The sequence below is a fragment of the Equus asinus genome, chromosome 15 (assembly GCF_041296235.1).
Source record: "Equus asinus isolate D_3611 breed Donkey chromosome 15, EquAss-T2T_v2, whole genome shotgun sequence".
Classification (NCBI taxonomy): domain Eukaryota; kingdom Metazoa; phylum Chordata; class Mammalia; order Perissodactyla; family Equidae; genus Equus; species Equus asinus.
The window spans coordinates 30,696,773-30,712,760 of NC_091804.1; positions in this window are offsets into that span (position 1 = coordinate 30,696,773).

A 15,988-nucleotide genomic window follows, 5' to 3' on the forward strand; every position below is an offset into this window, starting at 1 on the left:
TTAGCATAATAACCCTCAAGGTCCATCCACTTTGTTGCAAATGGCATTACTGTCTTTTTTGTGGCTGAGTAGTATTCCATTGTACATGTATACCACATCTTCTTTATTTGTTCATCTGTTGCTGGGCATTTGGGTTGCTCCCATATCTTGGCTATTGTGAATAATGCTGTGATGAACACAGGGGCACATAAATCTCTTTGAATTGTTGATTTCATGTTCTTTGGATAAATACCCAGTAGTGGGATAACTGGATCATATGGTATTTTTATTTTTAATTTTTTGAGAAATCTCCATACTGGTTTCCATAGTGGCTGTACCAATTTGCATTCCCACCAGCAGTGTATGAGGGTTCCCTTTTCTCCACACCCTCTCCAACATTTGTTATTTCTTGTTCTGTTAATTATAGCAGTATCTTTTAGAATACCATGCCTACTCAGGCAAGGGAAATAAAAGAAAAAATAAACAAATGGGAATACATCAGATTAAAAATCTTCTGCAAGGCAAAGGAAACCATGAACAAAACAAAAAAAAACAACACATAAACTGGGAGAAAATATTTGCAAATCACATATCTGACAAGGGATTAATCCCCAAAATGTATAAAGAACTCACACAACTGAACTAGAAAAAAATGAACAACAGATCAAAAAATGGGCAGGGGATATGAGCAGACATTTTTCCAAAGAAGATGTACAGATGGCCAACAGGCATGTGAAAAGATGTTCAATATCATTAATTATGAGGGAAATGCAAATCAAAACTAGAAGTCTGTTAGAGGACAAAGAGCCTTTATGATGTTTAAGATCAAATTTCCCACAGTCTTACTGGTGTGGGGGTTAAGAATCAGAATTCTTCTGAATTTAGAAAAACAAAGTAACTATATTTCCTGCATGCTCAGGATCCTCAAGTGAAGTTCAGATTCATTACTCTAATAAATGAATTCAAATGGAAAATGTATATCTTAACAAATAATCCAGACTGAGCCAAGTGCAGGCGGGTGGAAGCGTAACTCCCTCATGTCTGACACCTTCCAATGACCCTGCATATGTGAGTGGAAGAGTCTTCAGGCTTGGGTGTCCCCCACTAAGTGGGAATGGGTCTTCAAGGGTCATGGTCTACCTGAGTCTCATGGGACAGTGAAACTATAAGTTATTTGGTGAGGAGAGCATCCACACTGGTCTCAGATTCATCCGGAAATTAGACCACCTCAGATCGAGGCTCTGCCATCAGGCTGGTATTTTGGTTAATCACCTGACATGCTCTTGGTTCTGTCTTTCCTGGTTTGAACAGAGGCAACAACAACCTTGAGTCCCTGTCCCTTTGGCTGAAGTTGGGCATGGGAGTCTGGAGAGATCGTTCTCAGCCCCTCAAGCTGGTAGTGTATTCTGGACTGAGTTTGGTGTCATAGACTGAGATGTGAGTAGGAAGCCTGTTCGAGCATGTGAGCAGAAAGGGCTGTGATTGTGCACTGGGATAGCCAAGAAGAGGACATCATGGTGGAAGAACTGGGCTGTGTCACCAGAGTATGCGGGTAGAAGACCTTGCTCCAGCACTCCCAGCTATGTGACATTGGGCACTTCTTGTAACCTTTCTCAGCTTTTCCATCCAGGGGAGATAGGTTAAGGGGCATATCCGAGTTGACACAGAGAGTAAATGAGGCAGCCCAATTTTGGTCTGCCTAATTTATCATGAATTCATAGAAAAATATCTATTGGGCAACTATTATGAGCAAGTCGTTGTGCCAGATATGGGGGATGTGTGCTGTTATTGATCCATCAGGGAAGAGAGGGGTTCAATAATCACCAGTGTGCTTATAAAGGAGAAGCAAAGTGGTCTAATGGAAGTGTAGAGAAAAGAGAACAATAAATGGGGATCAAAATAAAATAGTATAAGATCCACTGTTATATCTATTATTATCTAAAATGCAGAAAAATTTTATGCACAAAGCTATTAATTACAGTATTATTCATATTAGCAAGAAGGTGGAAACAACCTAAGTGCCCAACCACAGGGGAATAGTTAAATAAATTATGTCAAATTGTTGTGGCATAGAACAGAACCACTCAAAATTATGTTTATTATGTTTATGATGCTACAGGGAAAATGTATAGTAAATATGTAAAAAAATACAGGTCATGAGGTTGTTTATGCAGCATGATCTCACATATATTTGGGAGGATGATAAAGAAAGAACCTGGGTTATTTCTGAGTGGTGGAGGAAATTATGGGTAATTTTTTCATTTATTTTATTCCCAGATGTTTCTTAAATTCTTTAGCAAAACAATGAAAAATAATAAGTAAAACCTCCTGAAGTACTCCCATATTTGTTGAATACCTATTCTAGTGCCATGACCGTTTATGTGGCAATAAAGGATACAGGAGGGAATCATAAGGCATGTTCAGGACTTTCCTTGAAGGACCCTATAACCTTCTTGAAACACAAAAATAAGCATATGCTGCAACAGAAAATAGGGCAGTGCTAAAGGATGATAATTCAGGCAATTCACTGAGAGTTTGAATAGTAACAACTTGTCGCAAATAAGTGCTTATTCCCTGCCAGAGTCTGTCCTAAGTACTTTACGTGTGTCATCACCATGTATGGTGGGGACTAACATTACCCCACTTTACAGATAAATTGAGGCTGAGAGAGTAAAGTAACAACTAAGCGGTAGAGTGGGATTCCAACCCGTGTTTGCATCACATCAAAGCTTGTGCTCTTCGTTATGACGCTGCAGTGCCTGTGAACAGCTTTCTAGAGAAGAAAAATGTTGAAGTAAGATTTAAAGAGACACATAGGAACTGCAGGGGATGGAACTTGGGGGGTCCATATGCAGGTATTTTCTGGACATTTGTTGGTTCTACTCTGAGCTAAGTACAAGGAGAGATGCATGGCATCATCTCTGCCCACTGGGTACATTCATTCAGTGAATGTTTACTGAGCTCCTGCCACGTGTCATGCACTGTGTGCAAGGAGAGTCACGGCCTTGCTCTCAGGGAACCTGCAGGCTAGTGGGCAATATTGACACTGAATATTAAACAAAGAACTCCATGAAGGAAAGGAACATTCTAGTTGGGGAAAGTGAAATGATTATGAAAGTTTATCAAATGATGAGTGGCAGAATGAGGCTGGGGACTGACTCTGGGGCCCGTGTTGAAGGCTGCCTTTCAACTTGATTGAGGACATTTGGGCTCCACTCCCAGGCAACTTTGAGAACAGACCAAAACATTGTTGATAGGAGCTGGGACTTAAAACTTACTCCATCAGATGGTTTGCTTAGCTTCATCTGAATCTCTATTTCGTGGTCTTTAAAAGGGGGGTAACAGTATTTGTGTTGTGGCATTGTTGCATGAATGAGAGAGGATACAGCCCAAGAGGAGTTCAGACAATGCCTGCCATATAGAAGGTGTTCAACGGTGTCAGCTATTATTATTGCTTGAAGAGTCAAAGAGCAAAAAGAAAGATGAGCTAGAGGGATGGGAGGTATTGTAACTTAGAAATCTATCTTTACTTTGCCCTTTGTTGATGTGAACATGAGCTCCTTCATGTTGGTCTTTGGTTCCTACCAGGATGTTGGGTGGTGGATCCATTCCCTCACAACCAATGCTGTGGTGAGCTGGGATCCTTTGAGAAGACTTGATGCTCATCATTATGTTTTATTATTATTATTTTACTGCATGTTTATGAACTTTTATTCCATTGATATATTCTCTGCCCTTCTCATCTTCCAAAACTGTCTTTGCAAATGAAAGCATACAGATAACCACAAATTCATAAAAATTGCTGTAGCTGGAGGGTAGCCATTCCTTGACCTGACCTCACTTGGGTAGGGAGATAATGGGGACTACAGATCCTGAGGCATTGTCTGCCTTTCAAGGGGCACCAGGATCCTGGTTCAGCTTGGACAAGCCAAAAGAGCTTGCATAGAAAAAAGCCTGGAAGGAAATGCAGCAAAATTATTGTCTATAGTTCATTGTGACTAAGAATTGCTTTATAACCACCCTTATAATCTTTGGGATTTTCCCTAAAGTTTCTAAGATGAACCTGTTTTATATTTACAATACAGAAAAAGCTCTTTATGCATAAAACAAACATTCTTTAATTGAAATAAAGTGTAATTGTCTTCCACCGCCTGGGGGAAAATGTGAGAGCTACCTGGAAGAGGTGCATAAAGAGAAGAGGGGGTACCTGATGACATTTTGTTCTCAGAGTTTGATTTCTTGGTTTAACCTTTTGAGAATATTGCATTGACCTCTCTGACCCATAGCCTGAAGCCCTGTTCCCCTCTCACCAGCAGAGGGACTTCAGGGACAAATGACAGAGGCAACTACGCAGGTTAATAAAATCCTAAGTGTGGAAATGGTTTTGGACTACAAATCCCATGCAGGTGTGGGAGTTTTTGGATTTCTTCCCATGCCCTCTTTCCTCCTCTTCCTAAAGATGGTGGGTTGCTACCTAGCATTAGTCTCTGTTCTCATGCATTCTTTCGGGTTCTCTCCTAGGAAGGAGGAAGCATCTGGAACAGAGAGGGAAGCAGGGGAGATGCTGCACTAGGGATGTTGCCAGGGGTCAGAGCAAAGCAGCTGAGCTGACTCAGCCCTCTGATAACACATCCCCTATCAGCCCATTTACTTCTCCTACAGACGCCCTGGGGCTGCGGTCCTGACTCCAGGCCTCTCATGGAACCCGGGGGCAGATTTACTCAGTGCCCCCAAACCTCAGCCTGGTCCTTTCCTCTCCATCCCCACCACATAATTTCTCATAGTGGGAAAGCAGGTTGTGTTTGTTTAGATAGCGATATATTACTATAATAGAATTACTAATTGTGTCCAACAACTTTTTCCTTAAACAAAACATTCCACGTTGGGCTGGAAAGCATTAGTGAGAGGGAGAGGAGGGGGGAGGCGTGTTTTTCTTCCCCCCGATTGATGATGGCATGATAATTTTGGCCTGCTCACAAGTTGCTCTTTCCTGTGAATAACTGGATCTTGCTTTGCCAGCTCTAATTTGAAGCAAATTTTGCTCTAACCAATCTCCTCCTGCACATTAATGTTTATTAAAAGTCGGTCACGGCACATACAGAGGCCTCCAACACCCAGGCCTCAGCCCCCAGGGCCAACTCCAGGTTATTATCAGGGGGGTGGGAACTGCCACCTCTGCTTGGCTTTCCCGGAGCATGCATGAAACGGGAGGATGGGAGGGGAATCTGTGCCTCCCTAACAAAGTCTGCAGACAATGCTGACTTGGGAGTTGTTCCTAATGCAGATGTCACATAAGGACACGGCAACACCAAGACTCTTACAGTCTGAAATTTGGGGTGGGGGATGTGAGGATAAGAGGCTGCCTGGGAATCAGGAAGCAATGCAAAGCATTGTTAGCTTTTCCCCTCATCTCCTGCCCACGTCTTCCTTGAACTCTCTCCACGGGGGAGGTTGTCTTCACCTTCTTTCCCTACTTGAGTTAGCCAACTGTCTTAGATTGGATTCCCTGGAAGCAAATCGTAAGACAAGAATGTGAGCACAAGCAGTTGATTTGGGGAGGGGTCCCAGGAACGGGGCTGGGGGAGTGGGGAGCGAGAAGGGAAGAGAAGGAAGTCAAATAGGATCCACTGATGAACAACTGGGCTCATTCTCACTGGAAATCTGAGATGTTGTCTATCTCCCACCTCAGTGCGCCCAGGATGGAAGGCTCTGTGGTACTCCCCCATTAACTTCTATCCATCATTGGTAGAGGACTGCTCCTGAGGTATTAACTCCTTGGCACCCCTGTCCTGTCCTGCAGATGAGGATCCTCCTGCAGGGGAAAGAAGGAGCCTATATACTTGTCCCTATTCCTCCCACTAAGCACACCCCCACATCCTGGACATTAGGTATAAAATAAATATAAGAATACTCTGAAAAGAAGAGGAAAAGTTCAGCCGACTAGGACCTCAGGACTTGAGGAATGATATGGTGGTGAGTCACTCTGAGTTTCCTTTCTCCCTCATAGATCCTCGGCACGGCACCGAAGAAGCCGGCCACCTAGAAACACCAATACCTACTCTTTCTAGCCAAAGGATGAGGGAAGAGGCAGCCTGTAAGACAGAAAACTTTCAGACAATAACTGCTCTACTTCAGTCAAGCACCACAGAAGAAGCCATGGCTACACCCCATCCATACCAGCAAAGGCTGAGTAGGGGACCTAGACTCCATCCATGGGAGGCTGGCATGAGGGGCCCCAGCACCCGCACTGGAGGGATGTCAGAGGAGATCAGTAGGGAGCCGGTCCTTTCATCCCTGCGGGTCAATAAATGTACCGCACCCCTCTGCTGCGATCTCAGTGGAGACCCCACGGGGAGTCAGAGTTCCCACCCCTGCTCGGCAGTGATGAGGGGTCCCTGAACTTCTACTACCACCGGGAAGAAGGAAAAAGCCAGAAAAAGCCCCAGACAAATATGACGTACTGATTTTTAAAATTAAAATTTGTATTGAGATAATTGTAGCTTGACATGCAGTTGTAAAAAGAACACAGAGACATCCTTTGTAAGATTTATTCAGTTTCCTTCAATGGTAACATTTGCAAAGCTACAGCATTACGATATCACAGCCATGAACTTGACAGCGATACAATCTATCCATCTTGTTCAGATTCCTCCAGTTTTACTTATACTCCTTGGTGTATATGTGCATGTGTGTAAGTTTTATGCATTTTATTCCCTGTGGAGGTCCATGGGTCCGTTACCACAATTAAGATACTAAACAGTTCCAACCCCATGAGGATCCCCCATGTTGTCCTTTTATAACCACATCATCTCTCTCCTGCTCCCCAGCAACTCCTGCCCTCCCAGCCCTAACCCTGGCAACCAGTGAGGTGCCCTCCACTTACAAAATGTCATCATTTCAAAAATGCTAAATAAAGGGAGTCAATCATACGGTAGGTTAGCTTTTGCAATTGGCTGTTTTCACTCAGCATACCTCCCTGGAGTTGTCACATGTATCAATAGTTCATTTCTTTTTTATTCCCGAGCAGTATTTCATAGCATATATGTATTGCATGTTTAACTATTCACCGTTGAAGGGCGTTTAGACTGATTCCAGTTTTTGGCTGTTACAAATAAAGCTGCTATGGACATTCGTGTACAGCTTTTTGTGTGAACACAAGGTTTTCAGGGAAGAGAATGTGAGAAGTGGCATAAGTGAGCATGCTTGAATAAAATTGCCTGACCCTAGATCCAGCTATACCTGAAGCCATCTACACCTCCTTAAACTTCTTGGTTACTAACGGCATTCACAACACTTGTTTTACATTACTAAATAGTATTAATGCATTAGGTATTAGTAGAAGGTCATTTGTTATGTCTGTGCCCTGAAAACTACAACAAGTTACTTTTCAAGAAGAGGGAATTGTTTGGCCCTTAGAGGCCAAGGCAGAATTTCAGCAACTTAAGTCTGTTACATCTAACAGAGGAGAGAGGGTTCTATTACCTGTTTTTTTCTCCATTATAGTTAGCTTCTGAAAACATTGGGCCCAAAGTAAATGCTCGATATATATTTGGTTTCAAGCTGAATGTTCTTGGTGTTGTGTGAAGTCCGTTGTGTCCAGCAGGGTCCAGGAAACCTGAGGCACCTCCATTATGGCCTCTGGGACATGGAAGGTCTGCTGATGGCCATGATGCTTTGTGCCACCCTGGTCCTGGGGATGCAGGGCCAGGTGGTGGTAGTACTGCCAGGGGACCTTAGACCAGGTCCAGCTCCCATCGAAGGCTATGTGAGATGCAATGCTGATGATGACAGCAGGATTTGTTCTTACTAAGAACCCACTTCATTCAGGCAGAGACAAACAGGCACTTAGAGTCTTTGTCTTTCTAAAAAAAAAAACAAACACATTTTTGATAAGCTCACACTAATTAAAAGAAAAATGTGCAGTCAGTTTCAACAGAAGACAGTTTGAAGACCACAGTATCAGATATATAAAACCTGGAGGCCATCAGTGAAGAGCTAGAAAGATAGAACTCTTTACTTGAGTATAGAATAGACATTTTCCAAGAAAGATTAAAAAGCAAATCTCAATATTTAAAAGAGATTGACAAAAATAAATTGGACTATATAAAAATTTAAAACTTTTGTGCATCAAAGAAAAATGTCAACAGAGTGAAAATGCAACCCATGAAATGGGAGGAAGTATTGGCCGATCATATGTTTGATAAGGAGTTAATATCCGGAATATATAAAGAACTACAACTCAACAAAAACAACCCAATTAAAAAATGGGCAATGGACTTGAATAGACATTTCTCTAAAGAAGATATACAAATGACCAATAAGCACGTGAAAAGATGCCCAACATCACTAATCATTAGGGAAATGCAAATCAAAGCCAAGAGATACAACTTCACCCCGCTCCAAGAAAAATAAAAATAACAAGAGTTGGTGAGGATGTGAAATGAGTGGTATCCTTGCATGCTACTGGTGGGAATGTAAAATGGTGCAGCTGCGGTAGAAAATAGGATGGAGGTTCCTCAAACAATTAAACATAGAATTAATTTTAAAGTCATAAATCGTATGATCCAGCAATTCCACTTATGAGTATTTACCCAAAAGAATTGAAAGTAGGGACTTGAGCAGATATTTGTACACTCATGTTCATAGCGATCCTATTCACAGTAGCTGAAAGATGGAAGCAACCCAAGCGTGGATCAATAGATGGACGGATAAACAAATGAAGTCTATACATACAATGGAATATTATTCAGCCTTAAAAAGGAAGGAAATTCTGACATTAACTACAGCATGGATGAACCTTTAAGACATTATGTTAAGAGAAATAAGCAGTCACAAAAGGACACATATTGTATGATTCCACTTATACGAGGTCCCCTGAGTAGTCAAGTTGGTGGAGACACAAAGTAGAACGGTGGTTGCCAGGGGCCGGAGGGAGGAAGAAATGGAAATTTATTGCTTAACGCGGATAGAGTTTCAGTTTGGGAAGATGAAAAAGTTCTGTGGAGGAATAGTAGTGATGGTTGTGCAACAATGGGAAAGTACTTAATGCCACAGAACGGTACACTTAAAAATGGTTAAAATTTAAATTCTATGTTACGTATATTTTACTACAATAACCGAATGGATGAAGTTGATGTTTCCAGAAAGATCCAGTCTTTAGAAATAAGTCCAAGGACATCCCAAATCAAGTACCTGCCACCATGACATCTTTCAAAATCCACCAAAAGAATAAAGAACAGTTTCAGGCGGCTCTGAAAGATGCTTTGAAGAAAAATTCCAATCTTTGGGGAAGTTTAAAGCTTCTTTCACGAGAAGTTGAAGGAATGAAAGAGAGAGTGCGTGAACTTATTATACAGAAGGGAAGAGTATTAGAAAATTCTAAAGAGAGTCAGGCCAAGTCCCTGGGTGGGCCCGGGTGGAATATGAGAGGCTGGGCTGCTGCTGCTGGAGGAGACAGCAGGATGTTGGGGGCTTGGAATTCATCAGAAAACAGAGACTACGGAGAATATGAGTCAAAAAAAGAGGAGTTTGGGATGCAATGATTGATGTGGCTGAGTTAAACATCTCTTTCAAAATTCCTGAAGAAATGAAATACACACTAAATTGACTAAAGAAGATGCAATAAACAATGCGCTTAAAAATCATACGAAGTCTCCAGACTGATAAAGCTTTACTGCAGTCAGAAAACAAAAACAGAAACAAAAACAAACAGTTAGAAAGGCAGAGCCAACTGCTCCAGTGGGAACTTCTCTTAGAAATACTTCAAGGGAAAAAACCAGAATTCTCACCAAAGAGCTGATTTAGAGAGAATTTACCCTGCAAGGTAGAAAGGAATCCTTCAAAAGCAGATGACAAGATCAGAAATGCATGTGATGAGCTGGACATCTCTAAAATACAAGCCAAAATTCTTTCAGAAAAGCTTGAAAAAATCACTGGCTATTCTGGAAGCCAGATTAGTTTCCCATGAGAGAAAAGCTCATGCTAATGAGAGCTCTGTTGGCTGAAAGATATCTTCATAAGTTAAGAAGGGAGAATGTATCCCAGAGACAAAACAATTATTGAGGAAGATTTAAAGGTTTTGAAAAGTATCCTTATATCCTTGATGTTGCAAATGGGGCATTTGGCAGAGGTCCGCTAGGACCATCAGGACATCCTCTGGATGGCCAGATCCCTGAAGAAGGAGGAGCATCAGGCTATGATGGGGTGGGGATTCAGTCTCATGCCTGATGTGGGACAGATGCTACCTTCCTAGATCAGGGCCCCCAGAGAAAGAGCCTTCTGTCAGGTCCACTCCATCCTGACACAGAAGCTCCTCCTCAAGATCATGAGAGGGTGTTCTCGTGCTTTTGGTTCATCCCTCCCAGTAGAAGAGACTGCCACTGGCTCAGGCTCTGGTCTTCCACCTTGTCCCTTTGTCAGACATTAGATGAACAAGAGGGAGCACGCGGGACAGCTCCTGAGAAGAGAGCTCTCTGTCCTTCTCCTGTTCTAGGCGAGGAAGAAACTGCCTAGGGCTCTTCCCCACCCAGGGACTCCCCCGGCCCTGCATATCCTCCACCGGCCACAAGAAAGGCCTGTGCACCAAACGCGTCCACACAGCCTGCAAGCAAAAGTGAGTCACCTCCGAGTTGATCCTGGTCTTCAACGAGCTGACTTCTGATGATCCAGGACCGTAGCGAGTTGCTTTCTTTCCCAACTAAAATAATTTTGATTTTTTTCTTTTAGTTTTATTGCTGTTAAATAATTATTCCATGGCTCAAATAGAAACCTGGTGAGATTATAATTCTAAAATAGTGTCCTCTGACCGTGGATTATTTAAGTACGACTCTTATAAAGTAGTTGCTTTCATTTTATCCTATTTGTAGGTAGTTTTATTACAACAGCTTTGTTGTTAGTAAGTCCACTAAAATAATCCAGAAATACAGCAAAAGTTTTGTCTTTCTTTTATTGTATTTTTTTCTTTTGGATTTGTCGCTATATTTATGTGATTATGCAACATCTGGAATGGAGACTTGATAAGATTATGATGTTTACACATGTACATCATATACGTGTGAATCTTGGAATTGGAAGGACCTCCAGGGGCCAAACTGCCAAGATGCGTCCCTCCCCATGGTGTCACTTCCATCCTCAGCCACTTCCCAGCCGTGTCCAGTGACAGGTGGAGCTGATGACCATGGACAGGTTAGACCTCTTGTTTCTTTCATGGTAAAGGCATGTGGCTGAGGAGGTACTCATCGAAGTCCAGACTGTCATAGTTTGACCTTGGGAAATCAACCTCTCTTGGGCTCAGTTTCCCCTTACCACTGCGCCTGGCACAGCTACTGTGAGACATAAACAAGGTCCTGGGCATCCAGCTGTCCTTCAGTCCAGACCCCGCTGCAGGAAATGAGACAGATCTTGGGGAATCCACGAGTGGCCAGGCAGTGCTTCCTGCTCCTGTTCTCTCTCTGCTTCCTCTCGCATCCTCTTCCTCATCATCACCACCATCCTCATTGCTTCCTTTCTCATCCCTGCTTCTCTCTGGCTGCGTCTACTTTCTTCTTTCTCATGTTTAACACACACACTGAACAAATGGCAGCCACATGCCCTGGGTGCTGCCGGATGTCTGTCTGGCCTACTCCTGTCCGCTGCCAGATCTCCTGGGGTCTTGTCAGGCCACCTCTTTAGGCCTGGAATCTGGATCCTGAACCCCAGCACTGCCTAAATCCAACTGTTTCTAGGTGCCTTTGTGCAGACTGCCGTCATCTCCCCTTAAACTCTACCACAGCCTCCTGCCTGTATCCCCGCCTGTCTCACCTTCGTAACAGTGAGGCCAGAGTAACCCTCAGAAACAGAACAGAGATCAGGGGACCCTGCTGCTCAAAGACCTCCATGCTTCCGAATCACACCGAGACAGAAATAGAAACCCCCGAGAAGGTCCATGAGGATGTTCCCACCCTTGTCTTTGCTTGTCCCACCTGAGCCCCTACAGTCTAGCTACTGACCTTCCTTCTGTTCCAATCGCGTGTCCAGCTCACGTCTGCCCTGAAGGCTTTGCATGGCCTATTTCATCTGCCTGCACGGCTTTCCCCCAGATTTGGGTGCGGCTGCCCCTTCGTAGCATTTAGATATCAACCCAGCTCCTGTCTCTCTCTGGCCTTTCCTGACCGCTCCAGCTCCATGACCACCTTCCTCCCTATTCCCTGGCCCTATTTATGGCTTCCTAGCACTTGTCCTCTCTGAAATCATTTTAGGTCCATGTTTTTCCAGCTTCTATCGTTTAATACCGCTTATGGTAATCTTCTAGATTGAGATTGTTTATTTTAGAAGAAAGAATTCTTGCTGTGTTTCTGGAAACTTTTAGTGGACTTAGTAACAACAAAAGTACTGTGCATTGTCCACACTGCCCTCTAAAATGGAAGAGACAAGAGTTTATCTTATTGAGCACTGACCCTTTCCTCTTGTCTGGCACTTGACAGTCACTCACTACAGATTTGGAGAATGGAGGACTCAGTACAGGTGCATCCAGTGGGAAGACCTCCTGAGATCTCAGACGCGCCCAAACATCTGAGCGTGGCTCTCCAGGGCCTCCCAGCGCAGTCCCGCACAGCTGTGGGGTACCTCCTGGGAGCCCCACCTTGGATCCCGGTCTTCACACATGTCTACCACACATTCTGTGAGGACCCCCACTTTGTCCTAGAGCCTGTTCTGTCCCTGTGCGTGTGTGGGTTCAGGCTGGCCCCTCTGGCCATTCCATGGGTCCTAAGTCTCCACATTAATGTGAATCATGCAGACAGCCAGGGAAGCCCAAGTTTGTGGGAAAAGCAGGAGATGCTAAGGAAGGAGACAAGGGTGGCCGCTGGCCTCCCCTACCGCAGTGTTGAGCAGCAAAGGGTTGGGTGCTGTTGTGTTGGAGGGAAAGCCACTGGGCCTCAGGGACCCAGGTCATTTCATAGAAGTCCCTAGAGAGGAGCAGCAACATGCAGCACTGTCAATCAGCTCTTTCGTGGGTGTAGTAAGTAACCCTTGTGGGCACTCACCTCGCAGGGCGCAGAGTGCCGTATCAACTCCACACCGTCTTCTAGTTTATCCTATTTCATCCCCCTTACAGTCACCCTCTAAGACAGGCATTGCATTCAGAGATGAGGAAACTGAGGCTCTAACAAGTTCTGAATTACACAATATAGGCAGGTGGCAGACAGCTCAGGCTCTGAGCCAGAGTGCCCGAAAACTAGTCTCGCCTCTGACACTTCTGGCTGGGTAACTTCCAACATGTCACTTAAAGCTTTGGTGCCTAGACTTTCCCATCTGCGAAATAGATGAAGGGCGCTGTGCGAGTTCAGCAAAGTGACTCTACCGTAAGGCGCTGAGCAGGTAATAAGTCCTCCATATAAGTTGTTGTTCTAATTATCACACTCAAAGCAAATGATGCACCTGGCAGTGAATCTGAGACCCCTGCCCCCAAATCCATTCACTTTCCACTCTTTGAAAAACTGTTTTGTTGTGTTATATCTGTGTTTGGTTTACCCATTGCTTCTAAATTTGCCCTTGACTTTTTGTTTTAGGGTCTGCTTCTGGGGGAGCCCAAGCTAAGGCACAGTCCATCTTCTCTGAGCTTAGCTGGTAGAAGAGGCTGCGTTCCTAAAGGACTAGGTATGAAGGTGAGAGAGTGTCAGAACTCCGGACAAGCCCTGGTTAATTGCAGTAACAACACTGAAGGCCCTGTTCCCAGGGAGGCTGGCTATTCCCAGGGAAATTTGACTCAATTCCACAAACATTTCTCCTACTCATTAAGACACCTACCACTGAAACATCTGGTCAATTAAATTCAAACCATTCGTCAAACCAGTTGTTGGCATTATATGGTCAAACATCTGGACAAATGAAATTTTAATTGAATGTTTTGATGTCATGTGGTCTCCGTTTCAAAGCCAGTCCTCAAATAGAAGTGACGTACCTTTACTTTCTGTGCCAAATTGTGTGGGTTGGGTTTGCTATATCGATTCACTTTTAGGAAATTTACTAAATTCTAATGCTATAGATTCAGTGATGGTACATCTTGGATTTTACACAGTAGCCCTGATTTAAAAAAAAAAAATCCATTCCTTTGCATATTCTGTTTTTCTCTTAGGCGATACGGCCCATATTTGCAGGAGTCCTGAACAGATGCAGGAAACCTACATCGACATTTTGGATGTGGTTCCATTTGCTCTGAAATAACCAATGACACATTTAACAACTTTTTCCTCAGATTTCCCAAGGATAAAATGGAGAAGTCACTTTTGCATTTCCTACCACAAGGGGAAGGCATTCTGTGTAAATCTACAATGTTTTATACGTATGTGAGCACACATTTACATACAAGCGTGAGCCCACATGTGCACACGCTATTAGAATGAATCTTGTTCACCAGCCTCTGGTGTGGATGCACAATAACAGGGCCTGGGTTCGGGCTCTAGCACTGGACATACGGAGAAGGGGACAGATAGACGATTTGTTCAGGAGGCCACATAGACAGTGCCCACGGACGGGTGGGCTAAGGGGTGGGCAGATTCTGAGGGGGTATTCCCTCTCTACTGAGGGCAATGTTGGAAGGAAATTCTTGGTCCACTCCTCAAATTCCAATAGAGCAATCCAGATTCTTCTGACATTCCTCTACTTTTCACCCCGAGAGCCCGCACGAGCACTGTTTAAACCTCTCTTGACTCGTCTTGCTTTCCCGACCCATCGAAGACTTTTATCTTGGCACAAGAAATCTCTGGCACAAGGTCATGGAATGCTTCAAACAAAATATATCCCCCAACACACAGAAACCAAAAACAAAAACAGAATCCCTCTCTGGACATCTGTTCTGATGCGGCAGCCAAGAGCAGGGCCTGCGTGGTGCCAGCGTGGCAGCATGGCTGCACGCTGCAGTTGGAGCGTGTGGTGCCAGCGCTAATGATCCGGGCTTCCTGGGGAGGGCCGCGCTGCCAGCCTCCTAATTAGGATCTGCTCTGAGAGGTCGGTCTGGGGCGGTCAGGCCTGGTTCATGGCCCTCCTCTCTCTCCACTGTCTTCCTCGTGCACAGCAATTAAGCACGGTGAGCATTTTTCAGCACGGGCCATTTAAAACAAAGGGGAAAGTAAAGCTGGCTCTTCTGGAGGTATGGGACAAAGGGAAGAGCAGCCAAGCCGGTGGACAGAAGAAGTCCAAGCGACCCTCCTTGGAAGGGTGCTGACTTCCTTTAACACCTTGTTTGTCAGGAGCCGGTGGAAGACCCTGCCCAGGGTGAGGCCCAGAGATCCAGCCACTGCTATGGGAGGCTCAACCTGGGCTGCTTCTCTCCCTTTGTCCCTGAGAGTCATCAGCAGGAAGTGACCACTGGAACTGACCTTTGCTGGTTAGCGGATGTGGCAAACACCCACTGATGGCATAGGAGGAGGGAGTCAGGTGTGGCATGTCACCGGGGAGGGTGTTCCTCCAACAGCCCAGACTCACTCTTGGAGGAACTATGGATAGTCATGAATTTTCCATAAGTGCATTAATTCTGGTTGGGCCCCGGTGGGCGGCAGGGGATGGCGGCAAGGGCACAGGCTTTCAGACAAAGAGTCTGGGGTGGGGAGGTCACTTGGAGGATCTTCCAAAAGGTGAGAGGTGAGAGTAGCTCTGGGCGGCAGCTCAGAAGCCTTGATCGGAGAACGAAGACTGGAAGCTGAATTAAGGCAGAGGATGTGTTTGCCCTGCTCACTGTTGTGGAGTCAGGGGTTATCACAGCGCCTGGCGCACAGACGCGTTCAATAAATAAGTTAATCAATGGAATGGGCATCATCACAGTGGCCCCCTTCTAAGGACGTGGAGAGGATTAAATGAGACAGTGGGCCTCAGGTACTCCATGTTGAGCCTGCACGTGTCACTACAGCTGCTGCCACCAGAGTTAAGCACTAGAGCAGGAGTCCGCAAACGTCTTCGGTGAAGGCCCAGTTAGTAAGTATTTTAGGCTTTGCAGGCCAAGCAGTCTCTGTCATGATTATTAAACTCTACTGTT